The sequence below is a fragment of the Quercus suber genome, unplaced genomic scaffold (genome assembly GCF_002906115.3).
Source record: "Quercus suber isolate HL8 unplaced genomic scaffold, Cork oak 2.0 scaffold_466, whole genome shotgun sequence".
NCBI classification, from domain to species: Eukaryota; Viridiplantae; Streptophyta; class Magnoliopsida; order Fagales; family Fagaceae; genus Quercus; species Quercus suber.
Genome location: NW_027069917.1, coordinates 317,238 through 326,025, shown reverse-complemented (window position 1 = coordinate 326,025; position 8,788 = coordinate 317,238). Strand labels below are relative to the sequence as shown.

Below are 8,788 nucleotides of genomic sequence, written 5' to 3'. Positions count from 1 at the left end.
TGATGTTTTCCCATACAAAACTTCGCACATTCTTTTCAATTATGGTGGCTAAGGCTTCTGCTTCTACCCACTTTGTGAAGTAGTCTACACCGACTACAAGGAACTTCAATTGCCTGACCGCCGTTGGGAATGGGCCCATGATATCCAACCCCTATTGAGCGAACAGCTATAGGGCCGTCATTGGAGTGAGCTCCTCTGTTGGTTGCCTATGAGGTTGCCGAATCTTTGACACTTTTCGCACACTTTGACAAATGTATGGGCATCCTATTTAATGGTTGGCTAGTAGTATCCAACCCGAATTAGTTTATGCACCAATGATCATGATCCAGAGTGGTTTCCACAGACTCCTTTATGGACTTCTCTCATGACATAGTCTACCTCCTCGGGGATGAGGCACCTTAGGTACGGTCGGGAGAAGCCCCTTTTATATAGAACATCCTTAATCAAAATGAAGCGAGCTGCTTGAACCTTCAACTTCCTCGTAGCCTCCTCGTCGTCTAGCAACACACCTTCCTTTAGGTAGGAGGCTATTGGTGTCATCCAATTAGTGGCAGAACCTATCTCCTGCACACTGGAATCGTTTATTAATGATGACATTTGAATAAAGGACAATACCTGGCTGGGGATGACCATGTGCTATGCTAAAGTAGCTTTAGCAAATCCGTTGGCGTTCTCATTCTGCTCCTTTGGGATTTGAACAAACTTCACTCAGAGGTTGTTAACTCGATCCTTCACCTGTTCGAGGTACTTCTTCATCCGTTCATTCTTGTAAACATAGTCACTGTTAACTTGATTGGTTACTACTTGGGAATCGTAGTATACGACCAAATTTTTAGCTCTCACGGCCTTATTAAGGTCCAGCCCTACTATCAAGGTTTTGTATTTTGCTTCATTATTGGTCATAGGGAAGTCTAGACGGACCATGCATTCGATCTTATCTCCTTCCAAGCTATGAAGTATCACACCAACTCTACCTGCTTACTTGTTGGAGGATCCGTCTCCATTGTGGGATCTCTTCTACCCCTTAGCCTTCCATAAGAGTGAATTCTACGATGAAGCCAGCCACTACTTGCCCCTTTATAGCAGTGTGCGGTCGATACTATAAGTCGAATTCACTTAACTCAACAGCCCATAATGCCATCCGTCCTGCCGCTTTGGGGCTACTCATAGCTCTACACAAAGGCTTATCCATCAACACAATCATACCGTGTGCCTGGAAATATGGTTTCGTGCCATAGTTACCAATGTGAAAGCGAGCTTTTTCTTATGGGGGTACCTTTCTTCCGCCCCTCGTAGTGCTCGGCTTGTGAAGTATATGGGCTTTTGCACCCCGTCCTTTTCTCTAACCAGAGCCGAGCTAACAATGGCTGGCGAAACGGCTAGGTAGAGGAACAATTCTTCCCCTGGCTTGGACAAACTTAGTAATGGCAGAGAAGAAAGATATAGCTTCAGATCTTTAAATGCTTGTTGGCACTCGATCGTTTATTCAAATGACTTCTTTAATGTGCGGAAGAAAAGTAGGCACTTATCTGTTGCTTTTGAAACAAACCTATTTAATGCAGCAACCTTGCCGTTTAGGCTCTGTACTTCCTTGATCGTCCTTGGCAAAGCTAACTCCATTATGGCCTGTATCTTTTCTAGGTTAACCTCAATACCTTTTTGGGATACCATGAATCCTAGGAATTTTCCTGCCGTCACCCCGAACATGCACTTGTTCGGATTCAGCTTCATGTTGTACGACCAAAGGGTATCGAATGTCTCTTGGAGGTCGCCTAAGTGGTCGTCCTCCTGTATGCTTTTTATCCAATCTAGTGTGTGAACATTCGGTTCATCAATCTTTTGTACGTGGCTCTTGCATTCTTGAGTTTGAACGACATCACTTTGTAGCAGAAGAGTCCTTGGCTGGTGATGAGCAAAGTCTTCTCTTGATCAGCCTCATTCAGTTTGATCTAGTTGTAACCAGAGAATGCGTCCATGAAGTTTAGCAACTGGTGTATTGCGGTTGAGTCTACCAAGGCATCAATTCGCGGGAGAGGATAGCTGTCTTTGGGGTAGGCCCTGTTTAGATTCATGAAATCTACACACATCCTCCACTTCCATTGGCTTTCTTGACCATTACCACGTTCGCCAGCCAGTCGAGGTAGTACACTTTACGTATGAAGTCTGCTTCCTATAACTTGTCAATTTCCTCTACTATGGCTTTGTCCTACTCTTATGCGAACACTCTTTTTTTTGTTGTACGGGAGAGAATGAAGGCGAAACATTCAACTTATGAACTATGGTGGACGAATCAATCTCTGGCATGTCCTCATGACTTTAGGTGAACACATCTTAGTTTTCCCTTAGGAACATTGTGAGTGCTTGATGTACTGGCTAACTGGCCAGGATACCTATCTTCCTTGTATGTTCAGGCTGAGTATCATCAAGAAATACTTCTTCTAACCCTTCCACCAGCTTCGCTACCATTTGCTGTTCTTCTATACACATAGTCAATCTCCAACATGGCAATATAGCATTCGTAGGCTTCCACTTGATCCCCTCTTAGTTCTCCCACTCCGTACTCGATGGGAAATTTGATCATCAAATGGTAGGTTGAGGCCATGGACTTCCACAAATTCAAAGTAGGACGGCCTAATATGGCGTTGTACGTAGATGAACAATCAACAACTAGGAATGTGACATCCTTTGTGATTTGCTGTGGGTAATCTCCAATCGTCATTAGTAGGGTGACCACCCCTAAGGGATGTACCCTTGTTCCTCCGTATCCTACGAGTGATGCGTTGGTTAGGACTAACTGTTCTCTCCCTATTCTCATCTGTTGGAATGCTGGATAGTATAAGATATCGACAGAGCTCCGTTGTCCACAAGGACCCAGTAGGTTTTGTAATCCCCTACACGTATACTGACTACAAGCACATCATCCTGTGGGCGATGAAGACGTCAGGCATCTTCCTCCGTGAATCCAATTACGAGGTTGTCGATTCATGCCATCTTTGGTACGTACCCCGTTAGTTGGACATTCTGAACCATCCGTAGGTAGGTTTTGCATGCTTTATTAGAAGAACTGGAAGCTGTTCTGCCCCCTATGATCATCCTTATGTCTCCCAAGGGTGGCCTAAGGTGCTTGTTTTCTCTCCGAGCAGGTTGTTCATAGGGTTGTTCCATCCCTTCCTTACCGATGAACCTCTGCAATTTCCCTTACCTGATGAGAGCTTTTATTTGCTGCTTCAAATCATAACACTTGGACATGTTGTGGTCATGATCACAGTGGAAGCGACAGTATTTGTCTCTAGACCGTTTGCTGGGGTCTCCCTTTAGCTTGCCAAGGAATGTCAGTGCCCCTTCGTCTTTGATCAGCATCAAGACTTGATCAATCGGTGTGTTCAAGGGGGTAAAGCTAGTGAATCTTCTTGTGGAAGGTTTGGAGCATTTGTCCTCCCTTTTGTCTCCTATCCTAGCCATCTTTCATCCCCTATCCTGTCAAGCTTCCTCTTGCCTCTCTCTCTTTTTAGGCTTTTCTTCGCAAGCCAACAACGCGTCTTCCGCATTCATATACTTAGTAGCCCTGTAAAGCATGTCCAACATGGTTTTTGGGTCATTCTTGTACAAGAAAAATAGAAACTTACCCTTCCGCAGCCCGTTTGTGAACGCAGCCATAAGTATCTTGTCATCAGTTTTATCGATCAAGAGTGCTTCCTTGTTAAAGCAGGCTACGTAAGACCTCAATGTCTCATATTCCTGTTGCTTAGTACTCATTAGGCATGCAGTGGATTTCTTATACCAGTGCCCCCCGATAAAGTGTAAGGCGAACTAGGCACTGAACTCCTTAAAGGTACCAATGGAATTGGGTGTCAACCTACTAAACCAAATCCTTGCGAGGCCCTTTAGCATAGTGGGGAAGGCTTTGCACATAATCTCATCAACCACTCCTTGCAGGTGCATCAAAGTCTTAAAGGTCTCTAGGTGATTAAGGGGATCCTTGGATTCGTCATAGCTTTCCAACTGAGGAATTTGCAATTTTGGTGGTAGGGGGAAGGACGAGATGGATGCAGTGAATGGAGAGTCAGTTTGATGGACCAAGTCACCAAGGTCACTAGACATTCGTCCCCTGAGGGTGTTCATCATGAAGTCCATCTGTTCCTTCATCAAATGCATCTCCGCTACTATGTGAGGGGAAGCCGTATCTGTGCTTGAGGGACGACTGGTATCCTGTTGCTCTTGTTTACTTGGGGCATTGTTGCCTTTCGACCCCTCTTAGTTCCTCATTTCAGTGCTGATTCCTTCTTGATCCTCCTCATAGGTGTTCAGCGCTACGTTTTTCTGGTGCAGCTATTCCTCTAGGTCATGATTAGGCTTGGTGAGGCATTCCATTACCGCTGCGAGGGTTTGAACTTGTCTCTCAAAGACAGTGATGCATAATTCGTCACCCTAATTATTAGTGGTTGTTACCATCGAACGAGTAAGTACCATGCAACTTTTTGTCTTGGAAGCGGTAAATATGGCTTATCGACCTTCGTTTTCCACAAATGGCACCAACCGATGATACTAAAAATCGTCAGTAAGTTACTCAGTCCTCACATACTCTAGTCAATGCCTTCACAACACAAAATAAGAAGACCTTAGGAGAGTACCGGTGTGGTACTGGCCAAAAACCCACCAAAAGTTAAGTTAGAAAAGTTCTCACAACTCTAGAGTGCTAGAGTTGGAGTGAATCATGCGTACCTTGCTTTCTGAGAGCCTTTGATTTTTTATAGTAGTGTAGAGCCAACCTCCGTTTCTTGCGTGTGAAGACTTTTTCTTATGAAGAAGATCATCATTAATGGGCGTATATTATAGGATCCTTCTCATGTTAGGATTCTATTTATATTGGGACTCTATAAACTAGAGTTAATCATAGCACGCAAGTTGTTTCCATTTAGGATTACTTGGAGGTCACTTAAACCATGTGGATGCCATGTGGCCTTGAGATCTATCTACCCTGCGTTCGTGTATCTTGGATCCGTCCACTATTAGCCCACTGGTGTAGCACCGTTAGGTTTATTTAAATGGACCTATCATCCCTAATTTTACCCTCTTCAATATATATATATATATATATAGGCAGTGCAATGCGGTTCTCATCGGTGGGCAAAACTCACCACCACTCACTGCACCTGTTAGCCTTGATTCTTGGAAAACACTGTAGTTCACCGCATTGGACACCTGCGGTGGAGCTTTGACTCAGGCGATGAGGTATGGTGAGGTGCGGTAATATCGGTGGCAGTTGGTGGCTGAACAGGCCTAGTTTGGCTACTTTGGCCACGGCCCCAAACTTTGTGAAAGTTGTAGTTTTACCCTCCCACCCACTCACTTTGCGTGTGTGTTTTTAAAGGGAGGCGCACGCGGGGAGCGGGTTGGAATTATATGCCTCCCCTATGGTCACACTTCATAATGAGTCTATGACCGCTACTTTGGCCCCTCTAATCTTGTAATTCTGGCTGTGTCCCTGTACATGAAAACACTACAATATAAACAGTATATAACTTACACAATTGTTACTGCTACAGAGAAGAAATTGTGCTTGTTATACCCAGAATGGATAGGCATCTGCCTCCCTTTTCCATTAATCATCTTTGTTTCCAAAACATTGGTTTGCAAATTCTTGGAGGGAGAAACCACGCCATAATGGAACCCCTAGTTCCCTGTACTGTACAGCATAAAAATTTTCTTCTTGCATTATTCTCAATCTCACTCGTGGCCAAGGGAATTGAAATTTGGTGATTATATACTGCTTTGAAGAATAGTAACATAAGTACGTATTTAATGCATATACTTGTAACCTGAGGGAAGACAAGGTCATCGATGATGAGTTCTGCTGCTTATGCAATGTTAATGGCCTCTAGGGATGGCAATTTTTGCCCGACCCGCGGGTACCCGGTCCGGCCCGACCCTAATGGGCCGGGTTTAACCCGGCCCGATTAGAAATAGGGTCGGGTATGGGTTTTTAAAAAAAAAACCCGAACCGGGTCCGGGTCGGGTCCGGGTTTTATAAATAAAACCCGAGACCCGGCCCGAAACCCGACCCGTTAAAAAACCCGGAACCCTAAATTACGAAAATACCCTTTATATATATATAAACCTATTCTAACCCTAATCCCTAATCTGGTTATCCCTCTCTTTTCTTCTTCAGCCTCCCTCACCTGAGTCGCCTCCCTCCCTCATTTGATTTCAGCCTCCCTCGCCTCAGCTTAGTCCATCCCTCGCCTCAGCTCAGTCCGTCGCTCGCCTCCCTCCTTCGCCTCAGCTCAGTCCGTCCCTCACCTGGGTCGCCTCACTCCCTCATTTCAGCTCAGTCCAGCTCAGTCACACCTCCGGCCTCATTTCAGCTCAGTCCCTCGCCTCAGTCCCTCACTCCGACGCTCCGACGCTCCCTCATTTCAGCTCAGTCACGCCTCCGGCCTCATCTCACCTTTCCTTGAGTGCCCATTTCTTTGGTATGTCATGCTTACCCACCTACTCTTTTGTTTATGTTTGTGCTGTTTTCCCTTTCCATTCTTGCATTTGTTGATGTGATGCATGTTTTCCATTATTATTGCAGAGGAGTTACTGCCAGAACATATTTTGTCTAATTAATTCTTTTTATTAATTTTTTTTCTCAAAGTAGAACTTCTCATTTCTTTTATGAATTAGTGTAGAAGTTGTCTCTAATTCTAATAGAACCGGTGATAAATGTTGCATTTTACCATGGGCATTGCATGGTGGTTCCTTTTTTCAAAACATTTTTTAAATAAAATTTCTCCTTTGTGAATTGTTCTTCAAACCTCTTTTTTTTTTTTTTTTTTTTTTTTTTTTTTTTTAATGAAAAAGACACAAAGCAAGTATCTGGCATAATTTTTTTACTTGTTTCTAAGGAAGTAAAATTCACTGAAAATAGTTTTAAAGGTATGATTCTTCAGAATTTATAAAATCATACAGATGACTTATTAATGGATTCGTCACTTACATACATGTCCAATTCAGGTTGTCTTCTTCAGTGCAATTTGAAGTGATTTTTGCATATAATTTCTTTTGATAGGTTGTTTATTAGGTTTGGTCCCTTCTGACTCTGCATTATTTTTCCTCATGTTTCTATTTGTTTGCAAAGTTGTTTATGTTGCCGTTTTGGTTGTATTTATGTTAAACTTCGTTTCATATTCTGGTGGTAATGACATTATGTACATGTGGTTGCTCAACAGATTCATTGCATTTAAATTTATTTGTATATAGTTATGATCAAGTATTGCTTCATTCAAAAAGGGTCTGTTTGTGCTGTTGTTACTTGGGAGGAAATATGTGGGATCTGGAAGCTAATTGTAAGAGAATTACTAGGAATAATGCAGATTCTTTTGGAATCCAGTTGTTTGTTACTTTCTATGATTAGTTGGTTGTAATGTAGTTTCTTGTCTGATATACTATTGAATTTTTGGTGGGTATATAATCAATTGGTGAAAGCTGTCTTGCATATTATTATAAGATTATGATTCCTTCGTTTTGATTCCAATTTAGTTAAGTTTGAAATCTTGTGGAGTTGTTTCATATCATTTTTGTATTTGTTAATTGAGTTGTGATATTTATATATTTATATATATAAAAATGTTTCACAATCTGTCATCATTATTCATTTTTGTGTTTGTTGGAAATGCAGAGCCTAAAACGGAGATGGAAGACACAAACACAGACACAGACACAGCCTAAATTTTGTAATAATTTAGTAGTTTTTTTTAATTTCTTAGACTTGTTGGATTAATTAGTTGGTTTGTAATTATTCTAAACTTGTGGGATATATTTTGTAGCTTTTTAATTTCTTGGACTCGTTGGACTTTTGATACTTATTTCTTGGATTTCTTGGATTTGTAGGATTTATTTTATTTTTATGTTTAGACAATGATTTTAGTTATGATTTTGTTGATTAATGATTAAATGGTTATCTTAGCTTGGTAATTTATTGATTTAAAATCTTAGTTATAATTTATTGAATTATGATTATGATATTAGTTATGATTTATTGATTTATATATTTGTAATTAACAGGTGATTTATTGGATTATGATTAGTAGTTTATGATTGATTTGGACTGATTTGGCAATTGGGCCATGTAGGCAATATGCTGGCAAAAATAAATTTGGACTAATTTCAGTGATTTGGCTAATAAATTATAGGCTTAATGAATTGGACTGAATGCAGGCTTAGTTTAGGCAAAACAAATCTGGGCTTTTTTTTTTTTTTTTTTTTTTTTGAGGCTGGGCCACGGATTGGGCCCAATCTTAAACGGGGCCCGCGGGGCCCGGCTGGAGCGGGTTCGGGGCCCGGGAAAAAACCCGGTACCCTAAACGGGCCGGGTCCGGGTTACGGGCCTTGCCCCGCGGGTCGGGTCCGGGTATGAAAAAACCCGGCCCGAACCCGACCCGTTGCCATTCCTAATGGCCTCTTCTCCAACTGTAGTTGCATAAAAGGAAATTCTTCCTTGCCTCTGTGCTTCATAGAAAACAGAATCCATGGTTTGCAACGTAACTATGTCACTGTTTTGTTGGATATGTTAAATAAATAAATAATTTATTTAAATAAAAATTTTATGAGAAAAGAATAAAAAACAATTAATATTTTGACTGTTTTTTTCATTTCCATCAAAATAGTGTTAAAACTTTTCTAAAATAGATTATTAAGCACTGCCTTAAGACACCTGTTAATATCACTCATAAATAAATTTTAAAAAATTACTTGTAAAGGTGTAATACCTTTTTAAATTTGCTGGTCATAATCAGCTGCCCAT

The 8,788-nt window shown here is 41.5% G+C and overlaps 1 long non-coding RNA gene across 1 annotated transcript; it reads left to right on the top strand.

Annotated features, from left to right (window-relative positions):
* Positions 1–6,310: 6,310 nt before the first annotated feature.
* LOC136062907 (uncharacterized) lies at positions 6,311–7,828 on the top strand. The gene is made up of 2 exons (XR_010624641.1): positions 6,311–6,473; positions 7,664–7,828. It is a non-coding gene; the product is annotated as an uncharacterized LOC136062907 (long non-coding RNA).
* Positions 7,829–8,788: the final 960 nt, after the last annotated feature.